Source organism: Argiope bruennichi, chromosome 1 (genome assembly GCF_947563725.1).
Source record: "Argiope bruennichi chromosome 1, qqArgBrue1.1, whole genome shotgun sequence".
In the NCBI taxonomy this organism is placed as follows: Eukaryota; Metazoa; Arthropoda; class Arachnida; order Araneae; family Araneidae; genus Argiope; species Argiope bruennichi.
Window position 1 is genome coordinate 128,034,175 of NC_079151.1, and position 17,073 is coordinate 128,051,247.

General features: G+C 28.8%; 1 protein-coding gene across 3 annotated transcripts in view; it reads right to left on the reverse strand.

The window, feature by feature from the left end:
* The window catches only part of LOC129977480 (homeobox protein cut-like 1), an 826,328-nt gene that overhangs the window by 273,996 nt on the left and 535,259 nt on the right, over positions 1-17,073 (reverse strand). Inside the window, exon 1 of one of the 3 annotated variants that reach the window (XM_056090770.1) lies at positions 10,851-11,014. The exons of the other annotated variants lie outside the window; for them this stretch is intronic. The gene's annotated coding sequence lies outside the window, so the exon portion shown is untranslated. Of the gene's footprint in view, positions 1-10,850; positions 11,015-17,073 lie in introns of those variants that run through there. 3 annotated transcript variants of the gene reach the window in all.

Here is a 17,073-nt window from a genome sequence, read left to right on the forward strand (position 1 = left end):
AAAGGAGTTCGTCACTATTCTCGAATTGCGTTTGGCTCAAACATGATAAGTTCAAGAACTAATAAATAAACAAATAATAAATTTCAAGCTGTAGTTTCTTTTTAACAGTCGTAACTTTGTATGATGCTGATTTGTTGCACAGAAAAAAAATTATAACAGATGTATACATGTGCTGACCATTAGAAGCGCGTATTCATTGGTAATCGTTTGAAAATAGGTAATCGTGTGAAAAATATATCAATAAATAAACATTTATATGCTGATAATGTAATAATCAGTTTCAGCATTAATGAAATTATCTTTGTTGGAATTTAAAGCAATTATAAAGGTTCAAACATCCTGCATTTTAAAGTAATTCTAGAAATTTTTTTAACTGTGGGGTATAAGTTACTATATTAACTATACTTGAAAAGTGAAAACATTCGTTTGATGACAAAGCGCCAACAGGATAACTTCGAGTAAGAATGGTAATGTAAAAATGACTTAAATAATTGAAGCAGTATTTCAAATAAACAAAAATATCTTGAAAATAATACTGTACCGAAAGTTTTCATTTGGAAACAAAAACAAACGCAATAAATAAAGAAACAGATTATAGTTTTTATCGTTATTAGAGAATAGCTATACGTATAGAATCCACACAAGAAGGCAAAATACATTGAATAACTATTTCTTTGAATTGACAGTTTTACAGCGCATTTTTTAAATCCTGCGTTATTCACAAAAAGCCAACCATCACAAAATTCAATAGCAAAGTGCATTAAATATGTAGAAAGAATACGAAGCAAGAATCAGAAGTTACATAAAAATCAGAAATCAATTTCAAACTTTCCATCCGGAAGCCCACCGATATATCAAACTTTTCAGTCATAAAAGCAAAACCATTCACACTCTTGATTTCTCTTTGGGGGAAAAAAATATTGCACATCTAAGTTAATCCAGATTAAGAAGACTTATCCCTTTTTTTAACTCTCATGAATTTGTGCCATCATAGAAAATTCACGTATGGGCCACATGATTGATTTTCCATACAAATAAATGGTAACGGAAATGCCAACTATGGATAACACATTTTCGCAGTTATTATGGCGTAAAAACGTTAGTTCACTCGCATTTTCTATGGATTTATTTTATAATACCATATTTAAAACGAAAGAGAAAAAATATGTAAGAACATGATCCTTCATAAAAAATAAAAAAGAGAGAGAAAAAAGAAAGCCAGGAAGCAACACATATTGGATTATAACATACAAAAGAAATATAGAAAAACTTTCACCTAAAGAATGTTGTTCACAATGCAAGCTGTTTTTAAGGCAGGAAGAGTTTTTATACGTATTGCAAAACTAGAATACAAGAGTTTCATTCATAAAGTAGATCATTTGCAATGAATGATACGTTTTCATCACATAGTTTTAGAAAAGTAGCTTATTTCAGTGGGATGCACATAATCTTTGAATAGAACAGACTGAAAAACATCAGGAAAACAGTTTCAGTTTATATTTAGATTTAAAGCTGGCAGTTATGCAATTTAAAATCTTAAATACAATGTTCTTCCAGAAATTAATAATTTTTTGAAAAAAATTTCAATAAAATTGAAAGATAACTTTTATATGAAATCCTGTTAAACTACGGGCCATGAAGAATATGACGGTCTAAGCATCTTCAGATTTTTCAACATTATTAAATAAAAATAATTTAACCACGTATTATATATGAATCATTTCACTGAAGTATTTCAAATAAATATAATAAAATTTCCACATGCTTGTCATTAGTTGATTACTTAAAAACATTCGTTTTTTTTTTTACTTATATACATACACACGAGGGAAAGCAGAAAATTTTATAGGCATAAATAGGATTGCGAAATATGTTTTTCAGCTGAAGTAAAACAGTAATGGGAAAGTTAAAGAACTCTTGTTTGTATCTTATTTCTGAATTTTGTTTGTGAAAGACCTCCGAATCACTTCTATGTTTTCAGTATGATAATTAATATTCTATCTACTCATTCATTAAAATAGAAATAGTGTAGCATAAGTGAGAGCTGACATGCAGCTTTATAGAATTAAAGGTGTAAGAAGGGAATTAGAAATATAAAATTTCAGAATAAAAGTACATGATTACCGAGTTGAATGTTGTGAAGGTATCGTGTCCCCTTAATATCAACACAAATAAATCCATTTTCGAATAGATAAAAAAAAAATGTATAATAAACCGTAGAAAAAAATTTGCAGTAAACAGAAATCTAAGAAAAAATTATTAAAATATTTATAATTGATAGAGAAATCGAAAAGGTATTCTAAAGATAATGTAAAATAAGTAAAAGAATGAATAATTTAAAAATTTAACACAGAAATATTAACATAAAACCATTTTTCCATCATTGAATACCACACCCTAAGAAACTGTCAATTACGCTGTCTTATTTGTTTCATTAGAAAAATATATTTAGACCTGAACATTAAAATAGAAATGTTGAAATTTATAAATATCATGTACATTTTTTCATCGTTATCAAACATAATAATTATTTTTGAAAAATTTTAATTAAAAAAAGTTTTATAAAACGATTTTGACGCCATTAACGCATACTGTAGAATGCGAAATAACAAAGGGGATAAATAAGTTTTTATAAAATAAATGTTGCCAATCATTGAAAATTTTATAGAAATAAAATAAGAACTGGTGTCTTTGAAACTTTGTAAAAAAATACACAAAGGAATCAGTCATTAATAAAATGCTAGTTTAAATGAAATTGTTGTAATTTCGGCATCTATTTTATTTCAATGCACTTTTTATCTATCGAATATTTAAGGAAATTAAATGCTTCGGATTTTTTAATATTCACTATGCAAAATTTAAAATTCAAAGAATGGAAACAGATTTAACAACTAATGTACAAAATAAATACGCATTTGTATTTTTATGTAATTATATGTAATAATTAACGTAGAAAATAGCGATATTAGTGGAAATAAAAATGTTTTAATGAATAATTCGTTTTAATAAAATCCTACATAAATTCCTCGGTTTTGGTTATTTAAATTATAACTTAAGAAGAATAATATTTTTATAAGCTATTTTAAATGACTCAACAAAGTTCATCTATAAAAAGTTAAATATTCTCAAAAAAAAAAAAAAAAAAAAAAAAAAACTAAACGCTTTTATATGACGAAAGAAATCGAGATAAACACGAAATATGCTAAAAACATAAAGAGAAATAAAAAACGAATAACTATGGATTACAGACTTCATTGTTTACAAATGAATGTGATAGAGCCTTATAACAATGGGTAAGAAAATATGTGATGGAAAAAATAGAAAGAAATATCCATTCGGGATTCAAAATAGAAAGAATTTTATATACGAGAGAAAAAAAAATCAGAAGAATTCGTTCGTAATTCCATCTTTTCAATCGCAAATGATAATGATAAATCCTATAAATGACAACAACATAAAAATTGACCGTACACAAATGATTACAAAGAAAAATTATGAAAATATTCGAGAGCAATTTTGAGAGCACATGAAATAAAATAAAAGAAAACAATCAAAAACTGAACTATCTTTATATGAGGAGATCGGTTAACAAGAGTTGTATACTTCGTCAGTTTTTGCTTGTTGGGCCATCCTATATATTTCTGGGAAGCCAAAAAAACAAAACGAGCAATAGCTGCACATGTGTATTTTCAGGCCAATTGTGTTCTTCGCCAGAAATTCAAAGAATAAGCCTTATTTAGGCACACAGTGAACTGCATTCATTTAAAAGTTCCATTCCGATTGAAAGCAAATCGTTTCCGAGGAAGTCTTTTTAACCGTTGAGGCGGTTCCTTTGATTTGTTTTGATTTTTATTTCGCGCTCGGGGAGCAATCAGTGTAAATTTAATTTTTATGCCTTCGAAAATCCATCATTAAGAGTTGATTGGCCTTTCTTCAAATTCATCATTAGGGACTCGATAGATAACAGAGTTGTCTGAGAGAGATCACATGATTATGCTAGTTTGAAGTCTATAAGTATTTGTCCAATCTGAATTCCAGAAATTTAATTAGACGGGAAGAGAAGATGCCATATTAATGAAAAATAAAACAAACCAGCTTGTATTTTGAAAATATTTCTGAAAATACGTATAATGTGTATAAAAATTAACAATAAAAAGAATACTCGCAGGCAGTATTGAAATTTTCCTTCACTCGACGCTATTCAGTCATGAATTATCATCCGTATATTTCTGTAATATTTATACTCACATAAATAATTCTAACATTAGGTAAGAAAATATTCATCAATAAAAGAAAAAAAAAAAACCTCTTTCATTACTTGAACGCATCTCAAGTAACATACCAAAAGTTCAATATATCCACTCTTTTTTTTAATCTAAAACTGTGATAGCTGAAGCTTTTTTTTAAAAACTGAAAAATATGCGCTTATTAATGCTATCGACGCTTCTATGTGTATAAAATAATTTTTATTTTTGTTTTTAATTTTCACATTCAAATTTAAAATCTCGCGAAATATCTTTGTTTGAACGCACTTCAACCATATTTCAGTTTTTCACAATAGATGCATTACTATTGAGTTTTATTGCAATTAAGTTTTTTAAAAAATGATAAAAAGGCACAATATGATTATTTTTACGAAGTAAATTTATTTGTTTCTATTTGAAATGCTTCTAATTTAAATAACAGACTTCAAAAAATTTCAAAAATGCTGCAAAAAATTGAAATGTTAAAAAAAAAAATGTATGAAAACTTCACCAAAAGAACATGAGATAGAACAGAATAAATACCTAAACAAATAATGTTAAATTTTAAAAGAATAACAACCCTTTAGATAATAAGCAACTCGTGATATTATTGCTTGCCGGCTAGTTTACGAAATCTATTGCAATTTATGCAATAACCAGAAATACTTTGAGAAATCTCATGACATTTCATTCAAAAGCATTAAAAATCATATCAAATTCGTTAATATATTATGTTTCTTCACTTCATTCACTTAGTGAAAAAAGAAGTAAAACGTAAGAAATGAAAATAAGATCAAATGCTCTGGAAAGCATGTAAAAGCAGATTTTTCTGATTCACTGGAACGGTTTTTTGAACTAATCCAACTCGGCCCGCTGTTGTGGTTCGTTTTTTAGGTTTCAATACAATATAGCAGAGCCCTTTTGTGACAAAAGTTAAAAATAACACTAAGCACATACAGTACCCAAATGAGTAGCGCTGCCCGTATTACCAACAATGAATTTATATTGAAACTAATACAAGCAATAATAGTAAGGAATGAGCTTTTTCTTGCCTTCATGCAATCATAAATGTTCCTTGCATTTTTAAAAGAGCTACAGCATTCATGGACTTACAATTAATTCTGACTTTGATAAAAGAATTTCCATTAATGAGAAAACTTTTATTCATTTGAAAATATTAAAAAATGAAATTTAGAACTATTTGTTATGAGCCACCTATGGAGACCAGCTGCTTTGCCAGAATGAATGGTTGCTAAAATTCTCAATCAATATTTTATGTAGCTTACTCTTAATTACTTCCTCAACTATGTATTTTTAAACTTCAAATTTATATATATATATATATATATGTAACGCATACTATTTTGAAAGTCTAACATTCATTTATTTCTTTAACATCTATTTATCAATTCATTGTAATAGGCATCTCTCTGATTTTCTGATATCTTACTAAAATTTATAATTTAAATTTGAACAGAAAAAGATTAAAAATCAATTAATAAAAATTTCTTATCAAAACCATTTACTAATGGATTCACTGTCAAAATTTTCATCGCCGTTAACTTGTGAAAACAACATTTAATTGTTATTTTCACAAGTTAACATTTTAAGTTAACAAGTTTATATAACATTTTTTATTAAAAGAATACTTTAAATAAAAATCTAGTCATCATGGCAAAATAAATATCTTTATACTTTCATCAACAACAGAAGAAAAATAAAGTATGAAATATTTGTAGAAACAATAAAAATTGTGCCAGTTTCTTTAAAACAACACAGTATATTGTAATATAAGCTAAAAAAATGCTCTAAAAATAATTAAGCATACACATAAAAACTATGCAGCAACTAAATTGATGTCAATGAAAAAAACAATTTTTTGAAACTTTAAAATGGTGTAAATTACATTATTGTATAATATGGCGGAAAACCGTTGAAATTTCACTTAATTTTAAAAAAAATAGTTATTAATTAATTAAAATTCTGTGCATACATACGCATTCTCATTCATTATTGTAGTGCTTGATGCTATTTAAAAATAATTCTACATTAACGGGAAGATATTAACGAAATACAGGTAAACTTTCTAAAATGCAAAATAAAATCGCTCCAATGATAGCTGCAAAATTTACTTATACCAATCACTTTTTTTTATCAAGAAAATGAAAGGAATTTATAAGCAGATGATAAGTTGAGATTTATTTTCAAGCCTTTCCAAAATCCGCCAATAAATACATCGATATCTATATGTTTATGCAATATTTTTCCCACACAATTAAACATATATCTACATACAGAAATCTACTGAAGTCGCAAATATTGGGATTATTCAAATCAAAACACTGATTCAAGTTTACAGAAGGATGGGAAAAAAAGACCGAGAATTAATCATGATATTAACTTTATTCAGAAATTTCTATTTATATTTCACTTTCGCCAGGCTTCCGTAACAGTCGACCAATTGTTTCGAAAAGTTTGTGATCGAATCGTACCAAAACGAACCATTATCCTGGCTAACCAGACGTGTCCGGAGTTCTTGGCACACCGCTCACGTACTACTGAGGACTCCTGCCTAAAAATTACATGATTGCATAACACTGTTGAAAACGACTGTCGCTTTTAATGTTGTTTCTATCACTGAATCATCCTTTATAACGTTAGTAAGTGACTTTGGAGTGTCTCAATGGATAAGCTGTAGTAACGGAAAGCATGTATTCCCCTTCTCGGAAGCAGATAGACATTACTGTTCAAAGGGTTAGTGCTTCTTTTTTTTTGTTTGATGTAAGTAAATAATACTTAAATTGCTTTTACTTTTCTATAAAAAAAAAGAGATTTTTGAAAAAGAAAACGAATTGAGGTTTACTTCCCAATGGATTAAAGATTTTTACAGATGTTTGATTCTGCTGCGGCTTGTTTTAAAATACTGTTGTAAATTCTTAAATGCATTAAAAAAATAAAGCAACAAGAAATGGTAAAGAAAAGGAGAATTTGCAACAAACATGCTTATAGACATTCGACCCTTTGTCCTGAATTAACACATTAACAGATTCAAGGAATATACATTTATATATAAAATATTTGGTATTAGAGAATTTTATTCCACCTATACTTCTATAATTGCATTAAAGAAGTTTTTAAGAAATAGAAAAAGCTCTATAATAATGTATAAAACATAATTATTGATTTAAATAGTATTATTTATACGAACTACGTGACTAAAATTTACACAAAATCCACAGCGCTATTTCGAACGGAAAACCCCTTTTTAAACAAACATACAGTTTGGATAATGAATGCTAATTTCTAATGCATTTATACTGATAATAAGCTACATTTTCATATATGAGGAATTCACTAATAACCCTGAATTGCAAGCAATCATACTATTTTTTATCAAACGACAGAATTTACTACAAAATGTTCAAGAAATATGAACTGAATTTATATTTTATTCAAGAGATTATATTATATTAATAATTTTAATTTATAAAATTAGAAGAATTGATTCAATTAAAAAACGAGGAGATATAGAAAGTAAGAATATTATAGTTTTTCCCCCCATTTTAAATAGTTTTAGGATTGAATGAATATCAAATAATCACAAATACATGCACAACAAAATACCTATGAAATAAAAAAAACGTGATTAACAAAAGAAAGGTCTAAGAATTATCCAATATTTATAAAGAAAAAAGCCAACAATAGACTGTTTGCCATTATTATTTAAATGATACTGAGTAGTTTCAGACAATTATATAATGTATGAAAATAATTAAAAACATAAAAGTAAGCAGACTTCAAGAAAGTATTTCAAAAATTAATAACGAGTTCTGTGCAAATTGTGATTAAAAGTTTTAGAAAAACTGTCTACTAAATCATGTATTCTGCAGTCAGAAAAATTTATGGATACCAAGAAATAAGCTGTTCATTTCATTAAAATATTCATTAAAATTTTCTTTACAAATTAGAAGAAAAACTGTTAAAAAAAAGTTTAGCTACATTAATGATAAAAAAGATATTTACCACACATAATTCGTAGAATGAAAATGTTTGTAAACTTATAATTTTTTATTCATTCTTCGAATTAAAAATCTGTTTGTCAAGAAAAATTAAAAGGAAAAAAATCTTATTGTTTAATAAATGATGAATTCGTAGCATTATCCTTTTAGAAACAATTATTGTACAATTCACTTATGCATACAGAAAAAGAATAATTCACTCCAGGCACTAAGATAGTAACATTATTTAAAATAAAACCAAAAAGTTTACTTTTAATTCAACAATATCTTCGAGAAAAAAAAAACACAGAAAAGTTAAAAATTAATTAATTAAAAAATAAGTCTCTCCGATTCCTGCTAACATAGAATTAAAGATGGCAACAATTTTCTTTAATAAATGAGCAGATTAAATATATATTAATTGATATTACTGTTGATTTAATTTTAACATCGGCCAAAAAGATACGCAAGAAACTTTTTAAGAATAAATTTTAATTACAGTTGTTTTAATTAATTAGATTTCAAAGTTCGCTTGCCATAAGTTATGCGACCAGCATGTGATCAAAAAATACTAATATTTATGCCAACTGTTATAGAAGAAGATATTCAAAACGCATGACAACACAGATATTTAGGCCAAATTTGTCGAAACTCACATATTAGAACTTTAAAATTTATACTCGATGGAGAAAAAAAATGAGTCTCTAAAAAACAATTTTTAAATAAAATACTAATTAAAATAAAAGTAGATTATCTTTAGATTAATTAATAGAGCATTTGAACTGAGAACGTTACTTGAAACTTTAGTTAAATAAAATTTGAAAATGTCCTGAGAAAATTCAGGATTGAAAAATGATATCAACATATTATTTTTTCCTGTATAAGAACAATTTTTTATTCCGCCCTAAATACATGAGTTTTGAAGAAAAACACACAATGTGAATGAAAACAAAACAAAAGAAAAAATTATAATTAATAACACAACTTTCGCAAGTTTTGAAAATATTTTGTAATGTCTAAAAATGTCGATACTCCATACTGCAATCTACAGATGATCATTCAATAATCCAGCTTCAAATCTATTTGCTTTGCTTTATAGCTTTTTACAATAATTATATTCAATTCCTATCTATAAAAATTATTACTGTTATTATTATTTTATAATTTTTGAAGCGTTGAGAAAAATTTAACTCGGTCTTGAATAATTAAATATTCATCAATTTATTATTATCTAAACTTAAATTACTTTTTAATAAAGGGAATGAAGGGAAATTTCTTAATTTATTATTTTACCATTTATTTGTTTAGCGCATATTGACTTTAACAACTTTGTTGAATGAAAGTAAAACTAAATATTTTAAAAGATGACTTTACATATCTTTCCTTCATTTCCATAATTTTCTTCTAATTTTTATTCAAAAAATGTAAAATGTAGCGAATTAATTTCATTCGCATTTTGATCATTTGTGTTTTTTTCCAGAAGATAATCAATAATCCAGGAAATACATGAAAACAGAATTCTAATATCTAAGTTTTCAAAACACAGCAAACCATCAGTTACGAGTAATCCGTAGTTGCTGCGACAGAAATTTTATAGCTTAAATTTAAATAACCAATTCACAATTCAAGTTATGATAAAGTGCATACAAAATAAGTTGAGTTTTAAATCTTTAAGATAACTCAAATTTTTCTTTTTAATTTGAATATATAGCTATGTTTAGTTAAAATCTTTATCCAATAGAAATAAAACTTTTATTTCTCTCTTTTCGAATTATTGTTCAAAATTAAAAGTATAAACAAAGTGGGAAAAAGATTAATATGTTAGTTAATAATACAAAAGAATTTTGATAATTAATCAGATGTGATGGTGTTAAATATAATTTTTTTGTCCTTATTCAAGTCTTTATTACATATTCAATTAATAATAATTAATATTTCTTTTAACTGAGGTCTAAAGTAAACTACTTGCGATGCCGTTATAAGTTGATATAATAGTTAGAATAAGTTATATCCGATAAACTTTCGGCGAAAAAAAATAGTTAATCTTGTGAAACTCCGCAATATTTTAAACGCAATTCGAAGAATTCTTTTCAAGAATTAATGAAACTAAACAAAATAGGAAGAAATGCGCAAACAAAAACAAATGAAAATTTTCTTTAGCTGTCACTTTTATCAAAAATCCGAGTTGCGTGAAATAAAGAAATATACAAGAACAAATTTATAAGAAATTCAATCTAAAAAGGAAAATTTATACCAAAGGAATGTATTTTATATCTTTCTTAACGGTTACTAAAGAGTAACGTGTTTTTGCCAAAATGTAAACAAAACTCCCCCACAGGGGTGGTGGGGGCGGGACAACACCGCCACTATTCTTCGCTCGAATTCTGCCTGACAATGCCTTTCTAAAATTCAATAGCCCCCTCCCTCCAAATATTGTGAGCGCTCTTTCGAATGCAGAATAAGCGCTCGCCGCTCGAATAAACCTCCCCCACAGAGCAGACGACAACAACGCACGCGGTCGCGTAAACCACACCACTCCACTCGGAGAAAAAAAGAACATAAACAGACGATTTTTATCCCTCCGAAAAAAGGAAAGAATATTTCTTACCTTGTAAGTGCTCCAAACAGGGTTAACCAAGGGGGCAGCATGTCGCACGAGGATCAATATTTAGTTTAAAAAGTCCAAAATTAGGGTTTAATTTTGTGTAGACCGAATCAGACGACATGAACCGTAGAAAGTCAAAAACAGTTTTCGCCTGTTTCTTCTTTGCTTCCCGCGTCCCCCTCTCGTGGATCGTCTGCTGAATCACAAGGGGTCACGTGGTCTGGCTCCGCCCGCAGTGCCATCTCGTGGGTGTTGCGGTAAAACTTTTGTCATCCTCTTTTCGGAACCGCGTGCGGGAAATTTGAGGGAATTAAATTTCGGCACGTGCGCGAGCCTTTGGGGGAAGGGGAGGGGACTCTCTCTCTTCTGTCTTTTTCTTCTTCCTTCTTTTCTTTCTTGTTCTTTTTGGTTTTTATGCGAAGCGTAAGGGATTTTAAAGTCACAGAATTTGAATTGTTATAGCCAGTGGAAAACCGTGCAGCAATTAGATAAGATTTTCTTTTCTTTTTTTTTTCAGGACTATACTCAGTAGTATGCAATAGCAAAGTCCTCTAATAATTTTCAATTCTTACATGTTTACATCATTAATAATATTTTAAGGCTAAGTAAGTAATTATAGCAGCGTTTTACTAAGAATTATTAATCAATAATTTAAAATATAATGACGCAAATTGTAGGAAAAAAAGAGAAGGATTTCTCTGAGTGGAATTTCAATGTGATTGTCTGTTTGAAATGTACATACTTAATCGGATAATATATTAATGAATACTTTTAAAACTTGCTGTCGAATATAGTAAAATCATTTTTTGTAAATCTCTTTACGCCATACATATAAATTCTTATTTCATTATTTTTTTCATTTCAAAAAGAAATATAAAAATATTTAATAAATTTAAAAAAATTCTGATATCCAATTGTAAATTTCAATTTCAGTACTCGAAGTTACAAATTATAAACTATATATTATAAAAACTATTGAAACTCCAGATCAGACAAATGCATAATTAATTTGAAGAAAATGTTTCATACTTTTTAAATTCAGTACAAAGTTAAAGGCTACTCTAAATATATTATTAAAGAGATATCTAATAACTAGAATTTTTCTTCACATAGTGTATCTTCAAACTACAAGAATAGCCTATGTTCTCTTTCGAAATGAGACATTAATCATGAAAGTAGTAATTGATTTTATTTAACAAGTCGATATCAATTCTAAAATTCTGTATTTCCATTTTCTTTTATTTTTAATCCTCTGATCTTTCAAATATCGCTATATTTTATTAAAAGAATATAATAAATACAAAATTACTAATTATTTACTAAATGAAGAAAAATGAGACACAAAAATACGATACTTTTTATTTTATATCTAATTCAAAAGAACAAAATAAATGATAATTCTTGTTGTATCAAGATCTAAAATAATCTTGTTTGACATTAATGGGAGTATTTATCCAAATTATTGGTATTCTGCTAATCCTTTTATTTATTAGTTACTTATCATTTGTAAACAGCGAATTATTTACAAAAATAAACTGAGAAAATTTTCAGAATTAATAATTTAAGAAGAAGTGAAAATAAAAGTGAAACAATAATTCTGAACAGATGACTTGTCATTGCCATCAGTATTTATTCAATTTTAGAATTTTATTTCCATTCGAAAGCTCAAATACATTAGTTTACGGCTAATGTATTACTACATTTCGTATGGTTCCTCTTCAATTTTCATTAGAAATGACACATAAAAATTATCCATGTATTTATTACAATAGAATAAGATGTGTGTTTGTGTGTGTAATGACTTCTAATTATCGTCTAAAAATAATTTCCTAATCTCTCGAACTCTGTCCCCATTTTAACTTTTGAATTACATTGTTTTTCCTACGGAACCAAAATACAATTCTTTTAGGCAAATTGCAAATTCCTTTCTGATATTATATAAGATCAAAGTGCTTTCTGACACTTGCTTTTTCCTATTTTCTGTTTGTTAGGCAATTCACTGCGCAAAGCATATTAAGGACCTGGTGGGTGAGAAATACCACCCAAATATTTTTAACTTTCTGAGAGCCATTGGCTTTTTAAATCACATTTAATGTTTCCGCAAATTTCTTTTGCCTTATCTTTATAAAAATTTTAACGACTTTCCATCATTTGTTTCCTTTTTACTTCCTTTTCAAAATGTTATTTTGTTGTTTACTTTTAACATATATAAATGTCATGCAATTATGTTTTATGAAATTTTTATCCTCGTTTTGTGCTGTAAGTAATTTTAATGATAAGTGAAGCCTATTTTACCTTTTGCTTGGCGCAGTATGGCCAGATATGGCTCTTGCGCCATAAAACTCCAACAAACCAACCTAACCAACCAACCAACCAACCAGCGCAAAGCATATTATTGCTTTAACAAAGAAATCTTGGCAGGAAATAAAAATATTGGACCATTTTCTTAAAACTATAAATAATAAAATTTTTAAAAAAACAACTTTTCACCTTTTTTTTAAAAAAAATGTTTACAAAAAGTCGACAGGATGTGGAAAACCCCAACAGATTCGTTTTAATATTATTATTATGAAAAGATAACGTTTTCGATCTATGTAATATGTTTTATGAAATGTTGTTTAACAACAATGTTTTGTCTAAATATACAATAGAAGCTATTTTCTGTATGCAATTTTTTTTATTCATCTTTTCATATTTGATTTAATTTAATTATAAACCCTTTTACAGCAAAGAATTTTTACTATTAGCATTGCCAGTTTTCTTTTCCTGAATATTGCATGAGGATTTTCAGGTCGGTTTATAAGTATAAGTATCGTTTATGAATTTCATTATAAATGTTTTCTTATATCTTTTACCCTATTCCGTCAAAAACTTATGAAATGCATGAAACAGATAGACAGATTTAAATTTCACTTATTTTTAGTTTTTATCTGGCTATCTATTCTTTTTTTCCTGAAAAAAATAAATTACATCAAAAAAAAAAACCTACATTTTTTATATGTAAATAAAATGCAGAAAATATCATGGAGATAGTAAAATAAACACAAACAAATAAAGAAACATAAATAACTTTCATTCTCACTTGAACATCGTATCAAAACCCTTTATAGTTCGTTGATAGTTTTCTGATTGTTAACACAGCTATTGCAACGAAACATCCATAAATATAAAAACACTATCAAATACTTTCTCTCCTCTGTTACTCCCAAAGAAAGGGAATCTGCAGAATAAGAACAGCAATCTAGATTTTTCATTGTTGCGGCAAAGAGTCCTCAATATTTTTTGAGCCTCAAAAGAGGAGAAATAAATAGCGGTCGACTAAGCATGTGATAAAAGAAAATCTGTGCATTTTTTTTTTTTTTTTTTTGTTTCTTTCGTATAACAACCACACCTTTCATTCAGAATCATTCTGGAATTTATTTATTCGGTTACAAAAAAGAAATACTTCAAATGCTCATCGATTTTTAAATTCACTTTCGCATCCCAGAAACTTGGTCAGTTTCAGAACTTAAAAAAAAAAAAAAAGTAGTAAACTTATGAAATCACATTTGCCTTTTATTTTTAATTCTATCTCTTCAGATGATACAAATGCTGCACTGATAGATATTTTTCAGCTGCTGACAGGCTGGAACCTTTTTGGTACTGTGAACCATTAGAATTTCAATCTTATTATCACAACATCTACATACCTGTGCCGGCGTCCTGGCATAGGGATAGCGCATCTTCCCCGTGATCTGGGCATCCCGGGTTCGAATCCCGGTTCGGGCATAGTTGTTCTTCATCTGTGTTCTATCTGTGAGGTGTGTGAATGTGCCCCCCTGTAAAAAGGGGTTGTGCAAGCGAATGTGTATGTGTCATCTTCATATGAGCTAGAAGTCAGACTTCTGCCCTTGGGTGCTCAGGGGTCTTTACCCTCCGAAGCTACTGCACCCGCTTTTCGTGGTTATGCGGACACGACATCATCATCTTCATCTACATAACTGTTTTCATAATCGTATAGCTTCTTTCCGGTTTCCTAGACGAGAAAAGGCGGTTTCTCACATTTTTTCCCCTTTATACAAAGTATTATATAAAGAGAACTGTAATCGGCAAAAAGTTGGAACTCGAGATTTTGACTAATCATCAGATTTTTCTTAGTCCCAAAACCACGTTTTTTGGAATATGTGAATCTGTTTGTAACACAATAACTCAAAAAACGCTTTAAGATGGAAGACTGAAATTTGGTATGTGGACTTTATGCAAAATCCATAGATTTCTTCCAAAATTTTAGCAATCACATCTGCAGTGGGGCATGAATTGACAAACCCTGTGAAAAATATCCAGCAATTTTTTTTGAGAAATAAGATTTTTTTGCGACCAGGTCGATTGGTAAGCAAATCATAAATCATAGCTATGAGAGTTCACAAGAAGGAATGTAAGTTTTTAAAAAAATCGGTTCTTTTATAATGCAACTTCAGAGTTGAGAGACAGTGCCCTCTACCTCATCCTGTTAGCCTTTTCGCTTAAATTTTACAGTATGATTTTCATTTGTTTGGGAGTTTCTTATCTTCAGCTAACAGTTTATACCCTGAATTTTAAATCACTTTAAAATAATTGTTTTACTTCACTATCTGTTGTATTAATCTGTGAGTAACGACTATATTTACCACATCATGTTTATTTTGAATCCAGGTATTGTTTGACAGCTGCAGCTTCATTCATCGCCAATCAACTGGAAAGATTTTTGATAACGGAGATGGCAGACAAATTTGAATAACCATCTGTCTTCTTTAAAACGAACCTGCGCACTGTGTATCGTCTCCCACATGGACTTCTGAAGAAATGCGATATTTTTGCGAATGTCGGTATTCATAAGCCTTTGTCCACTATTTTATGTTTCCTTGAGCTCGGCTTAATTAAGAAATATTTCAAAAACCCTGGTACCCCATTTTTTTAGAGCGCCATCGCCATGACATTTAAAAATGTGTCAGATTTAGATAAACCTATCCCCGACTTTCAGGGGACATCTGAGAAGCCTTACTTTTGGCTGTGGCCGCAAGAATTTTTCTGTTTATATTAAATGTCATTCTAGTCGTGCCTCTTCAGTATACGTTTTGGAATGCCTGTGGTTGTCTTGTGATAATTTATTATCTGCAATCCTCTAATGGTGTATGGCTTGACGTGAAAAAAGAGTTACGTAGATTTTATATATAGCAAGACATGGAAATAAACAACAACATTGATAATAAAGTAAGACAAGAACAAATAAGGAGATAGTGGAGTGTATTAGAAGGGACATCAAATATTATTCTCTAATGTCTTGAAAAGGGATGATAGAAAAAAAAACTTTTTTTTTTCAGAAAAATCCCCGTCGTGAAAATTTATCTCTTTCTGTCTAATCGTAAACTAAAGAAACCTGTAAGTGAATAAATCCAGACTATTATGTTTTAACATTTCATTGATATAATGCCCTGCAATCCTTTAACAAGCCTTGGTACTGGTTCAAGAAATAGTCCCAATAAAATTGCTTGAATTTCCACCTTACCACCCTCATAAAACCCCGCTTCTTTTGTAAATTTACATTTAATTATAATTTTTTAAATTTATTTTTCATATTTGAGATCGTTTTAACATTTTTTAAAAACAGGAATGTAATGGTTAAAATGTATTCCTATTATAAAAGAATCGTAATGGAAAAAAGTTAAGAAACCTTGATCAAATATAATGCATCTTTATCATAAAAAAGTACAACATACAAAATAAATAAGAAATTTACTTTATAATATGTCTTCTTAAGATGCTCCAGAGCCGCGGTGACCTGGTGGTAAGGTCTCGGCTTCGGAACCAGAGGGTTTCAAGTTCGTGACCCGATTCCACCGAAGAACCGTCGTGTAAGGGGGTCTGTTACATATTAAATCCGTCATGACCAAACGTCCTCCCGCTGGTTTGGTGTGGAGAGAGGCGTGCCAGCTCAGGTGTCGTCTTCGTCATCTGACCGCGGTTCAAAATTACGAGGTCCGTCCCAAAATAGCCCTAGTGTTGCTTCAAACGGGACGTTAATATAACCAAACCAGATCAAATCTTAAGATGCTCCACCTCTATAAACTGCATTCAGATATTTCAAATAATACATTATAATGCAACTGTTAAATGGTTTGATGTAAAGTAGTTTAAAAATGTTTTTCATTGTTATCAAATTTATAAAAAATGAAAATATATGAATCCAGTTGTGCCACGGAGAACCAAT